We start from the raw sequence: 20,692 nt of genomic DNA on the forward strand, positions 1-20,692 counted from the left end.
ACATTTAAAAAAAACATTTTTTAAATTCAGCAATTAGATGATCCGATTTTTCCTAGGTCTCCTTTTTTGATTTCTCCAAAGCGAAGTCAAGATGATTTCCATGCTGTTATGTGTTTCTTTTCCCTGTTTTCCTAGGGTTGTTGCACTAAAGAATGCTGTTTCCTGATAGGCTGCCAACAAAATTAAGAACATTTGTGCCTAAGTACAAACCTGCGTGTAATGTGTTCTGCTCACATAGCCAACCAGAAAATTAATGTAGTTTATTAATTTCCACACTAATGCTTTCTTTGCTCAGTGCTTTATGAAAATGAAAATAGTAACTGTTCTCCCAGCACTTCCACTGACTAACAGTGCACTGTGCAGGTGAAGCTTTAAAATTACTCACAGAACACTTTATTAGCACCTATACATCTGCTTATTCATGCAATTAACCAATCAGCCAATCATGTGGCAGCAGTGCAATGCATGAAAACCAGCAGATACCGGTCAGGAGCTTTAGTTAATGTTAATGTTAATCACATCAAACATCAGAATGGGGAAAAATGTGTTCTCTGTGACTTTGACTGTGGCATGATTGTTGGTGGCAGACAGGCTGGTTTGAGCATTTCTGAAACTGCTGATCTCTTGGGGTTTTCACACACAACAGTCTCTAGAGTTTTACTCAGAATGGGGCCAAAAACAAAAACCATCCAGTGAGCAGCAGTTCTGTGGATGGAAACAACCTGTTGATGAGAGAGGTCAGAGGAGAATGGTCAGGCTTGTTGGAGACGACAGAAAGGCTAATGTAACTCAGATAACCACGCTTTACTACTGTGGTGAGCAGAATCTTGAGGTGGCTGGATTACAACAGTAGAAGACCATGTCTGGTTCCACTCCAGGCAACCAAGAACAGAAATCTGAGGCTGCAGGGAACATAGGCTCACTAACACAGACAGTCGTAAGTGTGTATGACAAATTCTTTGCTATTCAACAAAAAAAGGGGTTGCTGTGAGTAGGTTACGGTTTGCAGTGGACAGGTAAGGAGAAAATGTGTTTTTTTTTTTCCAGTTTGCTTTATGTTGTCTTCACTTTCAATCTACACCAGCAACAGAAACGTGTAGGAGAAAACAAGCAGCCTTGGCGGACCAATTGAAGTTCTTGTCATCTCCAGGAGGTACAGTATGCTTTTATTAATCATGCTTTAGTATATTCAGGTTTAATACTGTTATCTAAAGGATAGTCGAGTCCATTCTTTTAATGAGGGATAGTCTGAATAGTTTTTTCTGACACGATAAAAAATAATAATCATAAGAGATTAATGTATACATAATTCTTTATCACGATAAAATAATTCAACTCCAACACAAATATTGTCCAAGCCTAAAAATGGAACAATATCTTAACCATTACTGGAATTTCAATTACACATCAAGTAATAAATAAGGGTAGTTATTAAGGGTAATATGCATTCTTAAACAAATAAAGCCAACTTGCATATCATTTACACATCCTTCCAAACTATGGAAGGATGAGGTATCCACAAGAAGCCAGCCAACTTTCTTTGTTCAAAGAGAATGTAATCTTTGAAAACGAGAACAATGAAGGAATGTATTACATTTTTTGTCAAAGAGTAAAAACTAAAAGATAATGTGAAAGATAGACAAATGGATGTTTTAATGTGAAGTCTTGTTCAACAACTTGGATCTGTGGAATCACACACTGTAGCTCCTGATTACCACAAAACTGTTTGCTCCCCCACCCAAAATATCACTTGTTCAGAACATGATTAAGCTGTTTGATCTGTTGCACTACTCCTTCCAAAATGCTGTCTTTATCAATGATGCTATCTGACATTACCTGTTCTAGGAAGAAACAGATTTATGCAGCAGCGCACCAACATTTATAAAGAGGAAAGCTAATGGTGGATGGGGAGCTAATGTTAACGTTACTTTCAGTCAGCTCCCTTTAATGTTACTGTCGGAACATTAATCAAGGATTAATGTCCTGACAGTTAGCATTTAAATTTTCCTTTAGCTGTTCGCCAAAGGAATATGATAGTTGATGTTATATGATCATATAGCGTCTCCTCTCAGACTAAACCCAGACAATAAACAGTATTTTAGTGTAGATGAGTGAATCCAGCTTCTGAATGACTCACTGCTCTGAAATGTCCTAGTTTTTGTTGACTAAAACCAGACTAAAAAATAACAAAAAGCAAATGACTAAAATGGCTAAAACTAACACACATTTTTTTCATCAAAAGACTAAGACTAAATCTAAATGAAAATCATGTGCCAAAATGAACACTGCCAAGCACTTTATTAGGAACACCGTACTGGTTTGTTCCTCCCTTTGCTCTTAAAACAGCCTCAGTTCTTTGTGTCATGGATTCCACAAGATATTGGTCACTTTCCTTTGAGATTCTGGTCCATGTGAACATGATTGCATCACATCATTTCTGCAGATTTGTCAGCTGCACATTCATGCCAATCTTCTGTTCGACCACATCCCAAAGATGTTGTACTGGATTCAGATCTGGTGTCTGGGGAGGCCAATGAAATTCACTGAACTCATTGTCATGTTCATGAAACCAGTTTGAGACGACTTTGGATTCGTGACATGGTGCATTATCATGCTGGAAGTAGCCATTAGAAGATGGTAAACTGTGGCCATAAAGGGATGCACATGGTCAAAACAATACTCAGATAGGCTGTGGCATTCAAACCTTGATCGATTGGTTTAAGGGCCAAAGTGTGCCAAAAAAACATTCCCCGCACAACTACACCACCACTAATGGACTGTTGACACAAGGCGAGATGGGTCCATGAATTCATGCTGTTAATTCCAAATTCTGACACAACCATCTGCGAGCCTCAGTGAAAATCCAGATCCATCAGACCAGTCTACGTTTTTCCAGTCTTCAACTGTCCAGTTTTGGTGACCCTGTGTCCACTACAGCCTTAGATTTCTTTTCTTGATTGGCAGGAGTGGAACCCGACATGGTCTTCTGTTGCTGTAACCCATCCACCTCAAGGTTCGATGTGTTGTTCATTCTAAAATGATTTTCAGCTCAGAGTTGTAAAGAGTGGTTATCTGAGTTACTGCAGCCTTTCTGTCAGCTCCAACCAACCTGGCCATTCTCCTATGACCTCTGTCATCAACAAGGTGTTCTCCATTCTTAGAACCGCTGCTCACTGGATGTTTTTTGTTTTTGGCCCCATTCTGAGTGAAAACTCTAGAGACTGTTGTGTGTGAAAATCCCAGGAGATCAGCAGTTTCAGAAATATTCAAACCAGCCTGTCTGCCACCAACAGTCATGCCACGGTCAAAGTCACAGAGAACACATTTTTCCCCATTCTGATGTTTGAAGTGAATTTATGCATTGCACTGACGTCACATGATTGACCTGATTGGTTAATTGCATGAATCTGCAGGTGTACAGGTGTTCCTAATAAAGTGCTTTGTGAGTAATTTTAAAGATTAATCTTTACACACACTGTGTAAACGTATACCACTCAAACAACAATCAGGGCCAAACCAAAGGAAGCGAACAAAGAGATAACAAATGAAAAGTAAAGAACTCAGAGAAAAAAAAAATAGCTTAGAAAACAATGAAAGGTGAAAATATATACATGTATATATAAGTTATATGTAATACTCAAAATAAGAAACATTGGAACACAATATAATGGACAGCAAAAATCAACAAACTAATTGCTGAGATCTGGGAATACGGTGTCACTGAAGTCTAAGCACTTTATTTGAAGGTCCAACTCAAAGTGAGCACACCTGAAATGTTGCTAATATCCTTCACTGCACTGGAAAACAGTGTGTGCACAAGTACAGTAAATACAGTGGGTTAAAGGTGAAGCAGGAAGTGGGTCTGTAAACTGTTACTGATGTTTACAACAGACAGTTTGGATAATAATTTTAGTGCTCAACTTTGTTGAGATCTTCCTTATTGAACTTCATTACAGTAGGAACAGTGGACAAATCTACGAAAGAACTACATGTATGTGGAATATTTGATCACTGATTGTCTTCATAACAGATGCAGTCCTCTTTACCCAGCTCTTCTTCTGATTCTGAGTGTAGCAGAAATTACCCATTTTTCAAAGAGGTGTAGTTTCCAGCCAACAAACATTGTTAGCTTACCAATTCTGAAGCCAGAAGCAAAATATCTTAGTGGCAGCACACCACATAACATATCAAGCACAAATGTTTTCTTGCTTCACACCTTTATTGTGCAGTAAAAGATTGACTGCCTGTCATTCTGCCATTACCTTCCTGTTATGTGATGCTCATTTGAAACCAATGTGATAGTGGAGGAAAAAGGTGTGTGTACTTCTATGAGAAGGGAACCGGCCTACTCCACTGCTACACCATGTATCAAATTAAGTCAAGCTGCAAAAACATGAGATGTTGAACTTGGAATGAAGGATAACAGTAAAATTACAGGTGTAGCATGATGTCATGGTGATGTATTTAAAGCTGCAGAGTACAATACGTGGAGGTGTTATTTTAAAAGTAAGCTCATATAATGTGCACATTCTCCTAAATTAACTTTAATTCAGGCAATAGCTAGCTATATTGATGTGACAATTTAGTTTCCCATAGCTAGTTGTCAGGTTTGTTGTTATGATACTATTGAATTGCTGCTAATTCTTTTAAAGATACAATTAATAAGGTTTTTATTGGCCCACAGCTCTGAATGAGCATTATATATCTGCCGAGGATGATAGGGTTGTTAATCAATAGCGATGACTCATCATTTCTTGGCCGTGTGCTGGAACTCCCCACCCACTGGAATTTCAACACACTTCCAATTCCCCGAGATCCTCCTGGTATTTTCAGCTGCTCAGCCATGGAGGACAGTGAAATGAGTGAGGGATCTGAGTTGCAACACTTTTCAGGCTAAAAAGCCTTGTTCTCCAGCCAACAAAGTTGCACAGAAAAGCAAGATGAATCTAGTGCTGCCTGGCTGTATGAATTACCTCTGAGTTCATGGGTTGCTGATAGACTACAGATTGATAAAAGTCAAGTTTTATTCAAAACACATCTTAGTATAATAAACATACATGCTTTTGTATAGATGTCTCCAGTGAGAATCAGACTTTTGACCCCTACACTTTTTCTGTGCCATGTTTTTGCATGTATTGAAAATGATCCATGAAATGACTCCTCAGAGAGAAATGGATCAGTTCCACTAAACTCTGTTTTGATTTGGGTTTACTCCAAATTTATTAAGAAATGTTTATAAAATACTCTGGGCACCAATTTTAGAGGAATGTACTTCTAAAGCTACTGAAGCCACATGACGTGATATAAACAACACATCAATAACAATATTTTAATGCTCATTGTAATCCACACATTACTGTTAAAGCCTTGCATTCCATCTTAATGTTCACATGCTGAGGTAAGCGTATTGTATCACTTCCTGTTGCCAGCGTTTGTGTGACTGGTAGCGAGTCTTGCTGCTCTGCCTTTACCCAGTTAATTTTGTTATTTTCTCCATTACTACAGCTAATTACCCGCTGTACATTTAAACCTACATTTGTTTTGCTTAAGCACCCTTAGCTCTCTCCTTCTTTTAAAGATTTTCTCGCTACTTCACAGTACACGCTTTTCAGTTGGGCCAGTTACTTTAGCTTAGCATTTAGCAATGGCTTCTCTCCCTCCTTCTCACTCTCCTGCTCTCTCTTGCTCGTTGTGTCTTATGTTTAGTTATTCCTCTGCCTCCTTTAGCGATAATGGTACATGTAATACATGTAGTTTACTTGCGGTGATGGAGGCGAGGGTCAGTGAATTGGAAGCATGTCTCCGCACCATGGAAACCAAATCATTAGCCATGGAGGTTAGCCAGCCCTCAGTAGCTGGTGCGAGCCGACCCAGCGTAGTTCCTACTCTGCCCTGGCAGCTCCCGAGGAGCCAGGAAGCCAGGGCGGCTGGGTGTCCAGAACAAGAATCATAGCACTAAGCAGAAGCCCATGGTTCACCACCGTCTGGTTCATGTTTCAAACAGATACTCCCCACTCAGTGACACACCCAATGAGAAACTAAGTCTGGTTATTGGCAGCTCTATTTTAAGAAATGTGAAGGTAGCGACACCAGCGACCACATTCAGATGTATTACTGGGGCCACAGCTAGCGACGTACAATCCTATTTGAACCTGCTGGCTAATTATAAACGTAAATATAGTAAGATTGTTATTCATGTCAGCAGTAACGAAACCTGATTATGCCAGTCGGAGGTCACAAAAATTAATGTTGAGTCGATGTGTACAAATGCAAAGACAATGTTGGACTCCATAGTTTTCTCTGGACCCCTGCCTAATCTGACATGGGGAAGACCTGGTCTGATTAGGAGAGATGGCATACATCCCACTTTGGATGGAGCAGCCCTCATATCTAGAAATCTTACTGAGTTTATTAGTAGACCAAATCCATGACAACCCAGAGTTGAGACTGGGAGGCAGAGTTGCAGTCTTACACACTTCTCTTTGCTTCCATTACCAGTCACCCACCCAAAACCCCATAGAGACTGTGTCTGCCCCCCGACCACCTAAACTAACTAACTGAAAAAAAAGCAGAAGAGGAGTTGTACACAAAAACCTAATACAAATTAGACCACAAGTGCTGAAGTACAAGAAAATAGGAGAATTAAATATGGACTCTTAAACATTAGATCACTCCAATCCAAAGCCGTATTAGTAAATGATCTAATATCAGGTCATTATATTGATAGGTTTAGTCCCACTGAAACCTGGCTGTGTCATGATGAATTTGTTAGCCGAAATGAATCCACTCCCCCAGTCATATCAATACTCACATTCCTCTAGGCACCGGCCAAGCAGGTGGAGCTGCAGCCATTTTCAACTCAAGCCTAAAAATCAACCCTAAACTTAAACTCAATTATAACTTATTGGAAAGCCTGGTTCTTAGTCTTACATATCCATCATGGAAATCTTTAAAGCCTGTTTTATTTGTTATAGTGTACCGCACTCCTGACCCTTACTAAAATTTTTCTCAAGTTTAGTCCTTAGTAAAGATCAAGTAATTATAGTAGGTGATTTTAATATTCATGTGGATGCTGATAATGAACCTTAAAACTGCCTTTATCTCATTATTAGACTCAATTGGCTTTGCTCAGGGTGTAAATAAACCCACTCACTTTTTTTAAACACACCATCGACCTTCTTCTGACTTATGGCATCGAAATTGAACATTTAATAGTGTTTCCACAGATTCCTCTTTTATTGGACCATTGTCTGGTAACTTCTGAATACCTATTACTGGGCTACACAGAATTAGGCAGAAATGTCTTATATAGATTTTTATCTGAGCTGTAGCTAAATTTAGGGAACTGATTCAATCAGCACTTAATTCACTGCCATGTTTCAATATAACAGAGGACTCCTATGCTAACTTTAGTCCCTCCCAAATTAACCATCTTGTTGATAGAGCTGCAGGCTCAATGAGAATGACAGTCGAGTCTATTGCCCCTCTAAAAAAGAAGATAATAAAACCAACGAGGTTAGCTCCATGGTTTAACTCTCAAACCCACATATTGGAAGAATCCCGCTTTGCCTGGCATGATAGTTTTAAAACGTAAAGGAAGACCCTCTGTAATGCCAGAGCAGCCTATTACTCATCTTTAATAAAGGAAAATTAAATCAACCCTCAGTTTCTTTTCAGCTCTGTAGCCAGGCTGACAGAGTCATAGCTCTATTGATCCATGTATTCCTATAGCTCTCAGTAGATTTCATGAACTTCTTCAATGATAAAATTCTAAATATTAGAGACAAAATTCACCACCTCCTGCCCTCAACCAGCACCAATTTATTTTCAAACACAGAAACCTTAGAAACAGCTGTAAAACTCGATATATACTTAGACAGTTTTTCTCCCATCGATCTTCGCCAATTAACTTCAACAATGTCTTCATCTAAACCATCAACCTGTTTCTTAGACCCCATCCCAACTAGGCTGCTTAAGGAAGTTTTACCCTTAGTTAGCACCTCTTTACTAGATATAATCAATATGTCTTTATTAACACGCTATGTACCACAGTCCTTTAAAACAGCTGTAAATTAACCCTCTTCTTAAAAAGCCTAATCGTGTTCTAGATGTTTTAGCCAACCATAGACCAATTTCTAACCTTCCCTTTTTCTCTAATATCCTTGAGAAAGCTTTGGCCAACCAGTTGTGTGACTTTTTACATGATAATAGTTTATTTGAGGATTATCAGTCAGGATTCAGAGTGCATCATAGCACAGAGACAGCACTGGTGAGGGTTACAAATGACCTTCTATTGCATCGGACAAAGGAATTGTCTCTGTACTTGTCTTGTTAGATCTTATTGCTGCACTTGATACCATTGACCATCACATCCTATTACAGATACTGGAACATTTAACTGGCATTAAAGGAACCGCTTTAAGCTGGTTTAAGTCCCATTTATCAGATTGATTTCAGTTTGTTCACCTTAACAATAAATCTTCCACATACAAAAGTTACACAGAGTTCCACAAGGTTCTGTGCTTAGACCAGTTATATTCACCTTATATATGCTTCCTTTAGGCAATATTTTTAGGAAACACTCCATAAATTTTCATTGTTATGCAGACGATACCCAATCTTACTGAAACCAATCAGTTAGCTAAACTTTAAGCTTTGCCTTAAGGACATAAAGACCTGGATGAGCAGCAACTTTATGCTGTTAAACTGAAATAAATGTATTTGGCCCCCAACACCTCAGAAACCCATTATCTAATGATATAGTTACTCTAGATGGCATTAGCCTGTTCTCCAGCACCACCGTTAGGAATTTCTGAGTTCTCTTTGATCAGGATATGTGCTTTAACTCTCACATAAAACAAATTTCAAAGACTGTCTTTCTTCACCTACGTTACATTGTAAAAATCAGACATGTCCTGTCTCAAAAAGATGCAGAAAAACAAGTCCATGCTTTTGTTACTGCTAGGCTTGATTATTGTAATTCCTTATTATCAGGCTGTCCCAACAAATCTTTAAATACTTTCCAGCTCATCCAGAATGTTGCAGCGTGAGTACTGACAGGAACTAGGAACTACTCACATACAAAGCCCTTAATGGTCAGGCACCATCATATCTTAAAGAGCTCATAGTACCCTATTACCCTACTAGAACACTTAGCTCCCAGAACACAAGCTTACTTGTAGTTCCTAGATTCTCCAAAAGTAGAATGGGAGGCAGACTTAAAAGGCAGGCTTAAAACCTTCCTTTTTGATAAAGCTTATAGTCAGAACTGGCTCAGGCTTGGCTTGAACCACACCCTAGTTATGATGCTATAGGCCTAGATTGCTGGGTGACTTCCCATGATACACTGAGCTCCTCTCTCCTCCTCTCCATCTGTACGCATTCATATCGCATCAATGCTCGTTATCAACTGCTCTCTCCTGTAATTTTGTGCTTTCCTGTCTCTCTCCTCTCTCCTCCTTTTGCTTTCTGAAAGGTATTTCTGCGCCTGGTGCTGCAGAGTCTGGATCTGTGACTACAAACCAACTACTGCCTCCATGATCCTGCTCAACACCCACTGCTTCAATTATTATGATTATCATTACTATTATTATATTTAGTTGTATTAGTACTATTATTCAGCCTATTATTACAATATAATTCGTTTTAATGTAAATCTTACTATTATTATTATTATTATTATTATTATGATCCATCTTTATGTGGTAGCCGTACTATGCTATGTTCTTTCCTCCCTCCACATGTATGACGGGAGTCCCACATGCATACAAATCAGCAATTTTGCAACATACAACTCAGCAACTATGAAGTTCCCCTCAGCTCCCCAAAGCTTTTTAGCCTCTTTTAGCTAATTGTTTTGGGTTTCCGGCCTGCAGACTTCATCCTCAACAACCTGGTTTCCAGCAACTCTAGGCAGCTATTTTCAGAGAGAAGCTTTAATAAACACACTGTGCAAAGAATGGCTAAAAAAATGCTGACATGAGTGAATCATATATTTCTTCAAATGCCATGGGAGATATTAAGTGATCCTAGCAACCACTACCACAGTGACATTGCTACTGGTTGGTTAGAGCAAAACAAAATTACTCTCCCTCCTAAACAGAAATGAGCTAACATGAACAGGATGTCAGACTGAATGTATGAAGTGAATTGAAGTGGCAACACAGTCTACTTATCATACTAAGGCTGGAACTATGGCTCTGTCAAAAATATTTGTAAACATTTTTGCAGCTCTACATATGAAGGTGTAATGGGTATCCATAGAACACAAAGGCTTACAGAGTAACCAAACACGTACACCTCCTGAATCTCAAAATTCATCATGTGGCAGAAAGAAAGAAATATGTGCCTGTTTGTACAGTATAAAAGAAACAGCCAAGCAGATGTCTTCCATGCACAATCACTTACATGTAGCTAAGAGAAGCATGTTCTAGCCTACAGAGTATTGGACTTACATTTATCAATTGGACACAAACATGACTCCAAATGAAGGCTAACATTTGTCTGTCTCCTGGATGGATGGATGTTATTGAAAATAATTTTTAAAAGCTAATTAAATTACCTGTAACAGCGCTTAAACTGGATACTTTGACTTTGGAATTTGTCTGTAACCATTATGTTAACAAGAATGCTGTCATGGCCAAACTGATGGATGTGGATCTGACACACAGCATCAAAGGCCAACTGTCCTCCTGCTGGATGGGTCAAAGTGACATTTATTTGTCTTCAGTCTTGTATAAAGTGACAGTATGTGATAGCAACCTGATGGTTACCATTTCTGTTGCACCAGATGGAGAATGTCAAAGTTTGACAGCAACACTGCTCACTGAATATATGAGAGAGTTTAAAAAGGAGTGGGTGAGATCCAGAGAGAAAATATAAGAAATTATAATTCATTGCTTAAGCCACCGGCTGTGCCAAAACAACCAAGCTTAGAGGGGCTATAAACAGAGCGGGCATAGCAGCACCGAGGGAGTCGACACAAAGTTCAGGGGAGCCAGCCAGCATCCCAATATTTCACACTTCAGTGTTTCATCCAACCACTGAGCTGTGAATCATGATGAAATCTTCTTGCTAAGTGACTGTGTAGACTTCCATGAACTACCACAGAGTCTGCACTCTCCTGGACTCCCCCACCCAAAAGCTCTTTCCCTCGTTCCCAATTTTTCTCCGTGGCCTATTTACCTGATTAACATCAAACCCAACAGTGAGCATGGGGGTCAGAGTGTTAATGCAGAAAATGCCTACCACACTTTTCAGTGGGTTGCACTTCCTTCACATTGAGCTGAATGAGAAGAAGGAGGGTGAGAGTCCATCGGGGGTGGGTTCAAGCGGACCGTGGCCCCTTGCATTGCATGAAAGTCAGTCAAGCATAATCAGTCATCCCACACAGTACAGGAACATGCCCGCTGTTAAGTTGTTTACATATCCCCAAAATGACTGTGGAGTGGGTAATAAGTGCAAATCAATGAGCAGAAAGTGAGAGATTTGGGTGAATGCTGCAGCCCCTGATGTAGCCCAGGCTGACAGTACATACCCATATGATGGATTAGTGCAGCTGGCAAATTACATCTCTCTAATTGTGCATTGCAAAGTGCATTACATTGTATCACTCTTGCTTTAATCTCAGATAAACACAGGGCTGATATTTGATGGAGGAAAACAAAGGGTGGACACATCACTGGGTTTAAGTTTAACTCTGGTAATTGATTTCTTATTCAATACAGTTTGGTGCAAAGTACAATTAGACAAACTCAAGGATAACTCCAGTCTGTCACAACTTGAGTGTTATTTTTTGTAGGTTTGGCCGTCATTACATTGAATTCACCAGTATAATGACTGATAATAACTGAGATCAAGCAACTTGAGCGGTCAGATGATCACAGGTTGTGAACGAATGCAGGTTAAACAAAGGTTAGAAGAGAAGAGAAAGCAGAGCCAAACAGTAATGTTATTAACCAAACATCCTTCACAGTTTATAGATCCACTTCCTGCTTCAACTTTAACCCACCGTACTTAAGACTTGGTATGTCTCAAACAAACTAGTTTGTAAAAAGTGTCACCCAAACACATCAAAAGTGTTCATACATGTTCCTACTGACCATAGAAACGGGGCAAAAACCCTGCTGTCACAGAGAGGGGTGAGACATGATGAGTTGTACATATGGGAATAATGGCGCACACTTTCATACAGTATTTCACTCATGGCATGTATAGTGTTTCCTCAGGTCCACACACAAAAACTAACAGAGGTAGTTGTGTGAAGAATGAAACCAGGGGCAGTGCTCAATGTCACCAGATAGATTCCAGCCAAGGGCCTTTGTTGCATGTCATACCCCTTTCTCTCTCCCCCCTTGTGTCCTGTCTCTTCACTATAAACCGTTCCAATAGAGGCAAATATACATGACATTATATACACGCCTGACCAATCACTATGTAAAGTGGACGTGCCTGCCAAATTGTCTTTTTCGAAAATGTTACAAAAATTGACATGTGCACCCGCCCCCCAATTCTGATGTCTGAAAGGTGTATGGGAAGGGGGTTTCAGGCACTGTTGCATGATCCGACAAGCACGTCATTAGAAGCATACTGCGAATTTGTACTGTTCGAAGACAGTTTTCCTGTGCAGTGCAAGATTGTTAGATGCAGTCAATTTCAGTTTGACCAAAGTAGTTTAGATCTGGATAAACAGTTGGGTCTTTTACAACTTGTGTGATCGTCTTGTGTTTCTTTACCGTCTGACTTACTTTAGGCAATGTAACTGCTCTCTGACATCTCAGCAAATACTGTACTTTGTTACAATAACAGATAGAAATGATGGTCATAGCTATGAGAAAAAGACCCAAGTTGCAGTTATCAGGAATTTTCTTTTAAATGGGTAATCTGTAAGAATTGGCCAACTGTCAAATTCATAATTCATAACTCAAAAACAAGGGAATGCAGTCTTTGGTCCGTCCTCCCCCTTCCCCTTCCCCTGTACTATATAGGACTGGCCATTGGGCATACCGGGATCATGTGCTGCCGCATCGGTGGGCTGCTGGACCTTCAAAAATAGTGGTGGCAGGAGTAGAGGAGGAGCGGTGAGGTGGAGGAAAGCAAGGGAGCGGGTGAGCAGCTGGAGCAGCAGCATCAGTAGCCGAGCTTAAAGGAGAGAGTGGAGGAATGTCACTGAGAGAGGATGGCTGCAACACAGGTTACTCACAGTTTCCACTTCTTCATCCTCTCATGTTGGACTGAGGGCAGACTGGACGCTACAGTGACTCACTATCACGTCTTGAGGTACAAAGTGGTATTACAAGACGGGACGGGCCGAGGCTAGCCAGTTAGCATTTCAACTTCAGTAGATATCTCTGCAACATAATGCATATACGTCTTTGACATAACGTCAACGCTGTTATGTTAAAGATTTACTGGATTTCAATTAATTTTTGAATGTTTTAAACTAAAATACTTACATATTACCCCTTTAATCATTCTTTTTTCAGGACATATGGTCAACAGCTATAAAATTTATTTGAACTTGGGCTTTATTTTTCTATCTCTGGTCTGGGTTATGATATTATGACATGAAATATTGCACTTGCCAAGTTAATTGCTCAGATCTGTGAACTTGGTGAAATCGCTAAAATTACGTCTAACAGGGCAACATACATGGGCAGTCAGACAGTCCTATAGATGCAAACAAGTTGACAGTTTAGCTAGTTTTATTTAAACTGCTTTATTTGAATGCAAAACAAAAAATGAGTGCACCTGCTCTCTATTCTAACTAATTCCAGCTGTAATAAACCATAAAGAGAGACTTTTGATGATCAACAGCTACTCTGGCCACAAGTGACAATTACGATAGAGCAGTGCACAGAAGAGATACTGGGTGTTGGACAGGGGTAATGTTTGCAAATGGACTACAAAGACCAGACTAATTAAGGCTGTATAAGAAAAAAACCTGAGTGTACTGAATTGAGCCAGTGTTGTATCACTGGATTTGTTGGCAACACCACAGAGGTAGCATGTGTACCTGACGTTCTACTCAGAAAACTGACAAAGTTGCTCTTCTAGTTCATGTTAACTTCAGGGTCTCCAACATTAAATCATTTACAAACAGAAAAGAGTCAGGACAAATTCTCTCCGATAGATAGTAATGCATTTACAATCTTTACATGTAAAATAACAGCTACAACCATGTCTAATAATAAAAGATGATAAAAATGATCATATTTATACTGGTTTCTTAAGTCAAGACACTCCAAGACTGCTAATCAGTAATCAAAGGTGGGAGAGCAAGGGATGATCACTGTCTGAACCAACTTAGAATATGAGAGTATATATTCAAATAATGAGAATAGACAATAAAGCTACACTAAGTAGTAAGTGTGATATCTAAGATGTTTTAGATATTCTACTACCTGCAGAGGTGAGTTTGATTTTTTCTGGTTAGAAGACTTTGGGGTCTCTTTTGTCAAGAGACAGTTATCAGATGTTGTCCTGCTCTTTCACACACACCAACATCCTGTGGGTCACTCTGAGTATGAGGAGAGTGGCAGAGGTGAAGAGGTTAGAGGTCTGTTTTAGAGGGAGCAGGGAGAAGCAGGCCGTATGTACTACACCACAGTGCCTTTTATAGCTTTAGAGTTACACCTTCCATTTGTAAGAGGAGGGATGCATCATAAATTCTTTAAAAGTTACAAAGACACTCTTTAATAAATGAAGGGCATTTGAAATGCAAACGAAACAGAGGGCAAAGGAGTTTCAAATGCATCATGTTTGCTCGGAATTACCCAAGTAAACAGAAGAGTCAGAAATATCATCTTAGTCAACACCCTGATTGCCTTTTTAAACAATCCACATAAAATTCAACACCTCCAAAAACAATCAGACTTATCTTTTTCTCTCTAACTCCACAACATCCAGTGTGCTCTCAGGTTTCTTGGGCCTCTTCCTACTGCATGGTAATCACAGGCAGGGTCAGTCGAGGTCAGGCCTGTCAGTGTGGCTCCCAAGAGAAGCTCTGAAGGCCAAAAATCCAAACTATTTTTGAATTCTACTGGGGGCTGAGCCTGAGACCAATTTGAGAATGACTGTAGCACAGGAAACTAATCAGCTAAATGCATTTAGGTGGAATTTGTGCTTTTTCAGAGTTTGGTTTAAGTAATTCACATCAAGAGGTTTATCTGACATTAAAGAACAGCATTCCTCTCTGTTGTCTGATGTGAACAAGTGATCACAAACATGGTTGTGTATGTGTTGGAAGGGTGATACTGCCTGCAGATGGACTACGCATGTAAACAATTATGTATGTGGGGAAAGAACTTTTGGTAACTTAAAGAAGGTCATGGGTTGGAGAGTTGCTTTATTAGGCAACAAAAACACAAATGATGATACCTTCACAATACAATCCCTGTGCCTCTTACCAGGTCTACAACAGATTTTTTTGTAGCTCTAAGATCCCTCCCCCACATCGGCTGAATTCCTAGAACCTGAAGTTAGTAGTTGCTTGCTTTGACTATAATGCCTCGTAAGTCATAAGTCATCTAATAACTCATGACAACTCTAAAAACAATTGTTGTTCAGTGTTTTTGTTTTTTTTTAACATGGTAAGTAACGTTTCTTGGGAACATTTAACTTTCACCAAGAGAAATTAAAATCTTAGGTTCAAAGAAAAAGGAGTACAAAAGAGGGAATTGGCATTTCTAAGTCATTATGTCATTCCCCATGGCAGCGACTGCAAACCAGAGGTTAAATACATGATAATCGATTCATTTTCTTTTTTTTCTATTTTTTTAAATAAAAGGGTTAATTAATTTTAAACATTCAGAACAATAGTCACCAACTGATAATGTCACTGAAGAAAGGTATCTTTGAAATTGTAATCCTAATTTCAGTCCTTGCTGATTTGACAGCACCTCAGAGATGTAAAGGGTAGTGAAATATTTTACTCAAGTAAAACTACTGTTACCTTAAAGAACATTTAATCAAGTAATAGAGTAAAATGCAAAAAGTAAAATTACAAAATGTGATAGTAATGTACTTAGATAAAAGTACAAAGTAGGTTGGTTAAAATGTACTCCAAGTAAACCTGTGTTCATTTTTTTTTCATTATTAATATGAAACATTCAAACATTTCGGCTGTGAGACTGCTGAACACTCCCTGTAGCTGTGGACAGCTTAGGTTAAGGTAAGAGCTGCCTCTCACTGAAACATCATGTGACGTGTAGCTGGGGCCTGAGGCAGTCACCTGGAGGGTTTGATGGGTCACACTGTTCTGCCCTGGGAGTGCTCAGCTGTATGTGTTGAGCTCCACAGTTGAGACAGACCTATCCCTCTTTTTTCACCTCCACATCGAGTGCCGACCTCCATTTATCAAAGCCAACTCTTGGCCTGGGCCAGTGACACACTGGGACTGCAGTTGTCATCTAGACCATACATTATGTCAGTTAAAGCTGTTTTTTATTAGCTGGATGATAGATAGTTCTTTAATTGTTTTGTTATTTTTTTCTCCTTATGTGAGAAAACATGAGCTTGAACATGGGAATGCATGGACTCTAGCAGTATTATAGAAAATGGAAAAGTCTTACAGAACATGTGTGAGGATTGCTAATGTTGTGATATATAGAAAGCTGAGAGCACCTTGACGTGAATTAAGTTCTTAAGACATGGTTTTAGTTAAACATATAACATAGAAGGCTTTATGATGAATAAACAACTTAATCACTGCGTGGCATTGACTTTCTCAGGACCATAGTGGTGAAGTTGTGGTACTGTATGCTCTGAGACAAGTCAGAGGGTGAGAGGTGAAGGCTGATCTAGAGTGCGATCTCTGATTTTAGGCAACAAGACCTTAGTTTATCACCAGGATATTTCAAGACATTTTGGTCCAATGCAGGAGTGCCTAATCTTTTTGGCTTGTGACCACTTATAATCACCAGTTGTTCCATATGTTTATAGGTTATGATCAGGTTAACCAAAGAGCAAGGCTGAAACGATTAGACTATGAATCCAATCATTTATCAAGGAAAAATACTAAACATTTGGTGTTACCAGCTTCTTAGAATTTGAGGATCCGTTGCTATTCTCTGTTTTGTTTCGTAAGCCTTTTTTACAGCAGACATTTTGATTTGCCACAGTAAGCAAAGCACAAGTGTTACTAATAACAATAATAATGGCTCTGTTTCATTCAAGTGTCCAAGGGAGCATTGACAGTGTGAGCATTTGGCAGTTAAGAGCCAGATATTTTCCTCAGGAGTTGGTGGAGACCAAAAACGGAGTTTAAAAGAGAGTAAACATTGGACTTACATTCATCAGGTGGTCACAAACACCCACTAATACACAGAAATAAGAGGTAGATTGGGTAGACATAAAGAATTATATCACATTTGTACATCATTTATAAATCAAACATATTTTCAACTGTCAGATTATGCATTTTCAATATGAGTCCTGATTCCATGTCTGATGCAGTTCTTGAAAACAACACATCAACACTGCTAATGATTTTATTGATGTCACTGTGAGTACAAAGTTATTATCACAGACAGAAATTATGTACAAAACATAATAAACAATGCAATACATATCCTAGATCTGACATGAAATGTCCATACAGTATTGTTTTTCTTATCTAACGGGGTTTGATGAAAGTCAGCATTTCTCAAATAGTTGGACTGCTCCTTTAAGGAACTGCTTTGCACATTTTTTAAAAATTATGTCTCCTTTTCTTTTCCCTATGCAGCCATAAACTTGTTCATGTTCTTATCATAGTTTGTATAAGGGTATAGAGGTTTTTATTTTTCTCTGTAGGCAGCTGTGCAACTACTGGTGTGATGGGAAGCTGCAGAGTGGAGCAGAGCACCGAGCTGGACCCAGGCTTATTTGTCGTTTACAAGCTCAGCTTTAACTCTGATGTTTTCCAGATGTTACAGATGTTATTACCACATTATTGCTGCTGGTAGAGCCCCAACTGTGAAACCAACCATAACAGGCCCAGCCTCAGTACTAGTGGTGGAAGTAGAAGAGTTTGACTCTGTTTTGTTTCTTTTGGCTACAGGCCACTGGGGCCTCTAAAGGCTTTAACTGATGCATTTAGGAAATTTGAGGCTCCAGCAAAGAAATCATGAGGTTTTTCAGTAGAATGTTCAAGGTGTAGAGACTCTGATACTTAGTGTGTATACACTCAGTTGTCAGTTTATTAGGTACACCTAGCTAAAACTAATGCAGTGTAATCCAACAATCCTGCAAAAAATCCTCTTTCATGAAGGTTTCAATGTTAAGTTGGTGTTAAAACTGTGTTAAAGAGGCATTGATTTGACTGTGTGATCATTTTCGAGGATGTAGTTTGTGGTGCTGTTCAACTGCACTGCATTATGTTGACAGGTGTTCCTATTATTTTTTCTAGACTACATTCAGATCAAGGAGGGTAGGCTAAACAGACATAGTTCAACAGCAGCACAAATTCGCATCACAAGGTCCACTTTCTTCTTGTTTCTGAAACTTTCAGCTATATGTAATGGCTTTCCTCATTGAATGGAGTTTTCTCAGTTCTTATTGACCTGGTTTTGTTGATATCATGTGAGGATGCTACGGAATTTTGGTCAAGTGATAATAGGTGATCCACATCTGTCTGTGACCACCAGGCTTAAACCACTCACAGCATCCACTGTGAAATGGTTAAAGGTCATCAACCAGGAGTCATCAGGAGTCAGTGGGCGACCAGAGAAAGATCAAGGAGGACATTCACATCTGACACCAAAGACCATCTTTAAACAGAGACAGAGTTTACCATCTCCACTCATATAGAACTTCCTGTCATCATGTAACTAAAAATATGTGCTTAGGTCACACAATGACGATTAAACAATCTGCTGAGGAAAAGTGTATGATTCATTGAAAAGTTCCTTATAAAGCTAGTAAGTGGACCTTGAGTTAAGATTATTAAGTCACACTACTATTCTTAAGGTCAAAAATTAACATTCACTCACATCTCAAAATAAAAATCAAACTTTACTGCTATTGTCAATTATTTAACTAACTTGTGTGAAAAAAAATTAAGATGACTTTCCAACAGCTATTGTTTGCTCTCAACTCTCCCGTACTCTCTCCTCCATTCTTCGTTTTGCTTACCTCATATCTGCCAGGCCTAAAACTTATGCAACAGATGTCTACATCTATGCCAGCAACATAGGTTCGTGCATTTGTTGACTTGTCCTTAAAGAAATGGTTAAAGATCGGGGGAAATACATTAAGGCTAATAATTCTCTTTGTCAGAGTGAGATCAGAGTGAGATTAGCTCTCTCCAAAGTTAACAAGACCAGGTCAAACCCTAGTATGTGGCTGGACTAACCTTTGTCTGTTTACCTCTCTCCTACTGTCTCTGCTCACATATAAAGTAATTGAATCCAGCCAAATTCCCAATAAAGCTGTTCTCATTTACATGTTTTTATGTTTCTGGTGTCAAACAACGGAACAAGTATGAAACAGTGACTGAAACATGGCCCATTAAGAAGACATGTTAACCAGAAGTCACTTCCAAGCCATTTCATAGCTGCTGATCTGCACTGCTAAAATCCTGATTTTATAACCATGACATTGTCTGACAAAATCACCAGACACACAAGTTAAAGACAATGGCGGTGCTGTGATTTCGGCTATATTAACTTGTAAAATGGTTACTCAGAGAGAAAGTTAGAATCTCATTAGCGTCCATGCAGCTGCCGTGCTGTCAGTTGAATGAGACACATAGAGAGGTGTGCCTGTGGAGGAAACGCCCGACATTGCGCTCTTGGGGCAATACTGACGACTCTCTTCTACAGAAAGCAGCAAAGGTTTGCCCAAAAAGTTGCCGGATTTGTTGCTTGCCACTTTTGTGAAGAAAAGCCACTAAAGGGTATGAAAAGTTCGTAAATCTAGCGACAAAGGCGCTAAACTGGCAACACCGCCTTAAATGACCCCTGATGACGTAATAGAACTGTTGTGCCAATTAATTTTGAAAGACCAAAGGCCAATGGGGAATCGCCAACACTCAACCAATGGTGAAACTTCACTCAGTCACATGATATTCGGCTTTCCAATGGTGTAACTTTATCAGTCAGTCAGTCACAGACATTCATGCCCAGCTGTTACAATCTAGCCAAAATATAACGCTGGCCTAACATTGCCACTTCTGGACCCTGCTGTGGTCATTTCATCCTTATTGTTGCATCAGAAAACTGATTAGAGCTACTACCTTCTACGAAATAATATCTGCACTTTTTACCTAAATTTCCCGTTAAAACTGGCAAGGATTTGTGTACAGACTAGATGGCATGATAAGGGGTAATCATCCATGTGGGTGTACAGTGCCTTACTTTCTGCACATTGTTCATAGCGCAAAAAAATAAAGACATTATACAGTCCTAATCTTTGCCAGGCCCATTTATTCCAGACAGTAGTTAGAACTCATGTTATTAGGCTAAATGAAACGGTATCGCGCAATAATTAGGACGTTTTTCTTAACTATGTTATGAATAAAGTTTACATTTTTAAATAAAAGTAGCACAAAAACGAAATAGAAAACATTAAAACATCCAAACAAATACACATACCCTCCATAATAACTTTAGTACAATGGCAGCACAAAGGATAATAAAACAACAGCTTCTTGCACAATTGCGTTGTTACCTCACCGATCAAAGTCATTTGAATGGTCGAAAGTCCATTATAC

The sequence above is a fragment of the Xiphias gladius genome, chromosome 10 (assembly GCF_016859285.1).
Source record: "Xiphias gladius isolate SHS-SW01 ecotype Sanya breed wild chromosome 10, ASM1685928v1, whole genome shotgun sequence".
NCBI lineage: Eukaryota > Metazoa > Chordata > Actinopteri > Istiophoriformes > Xiphiidae > Xiphias > Xiphias gladius.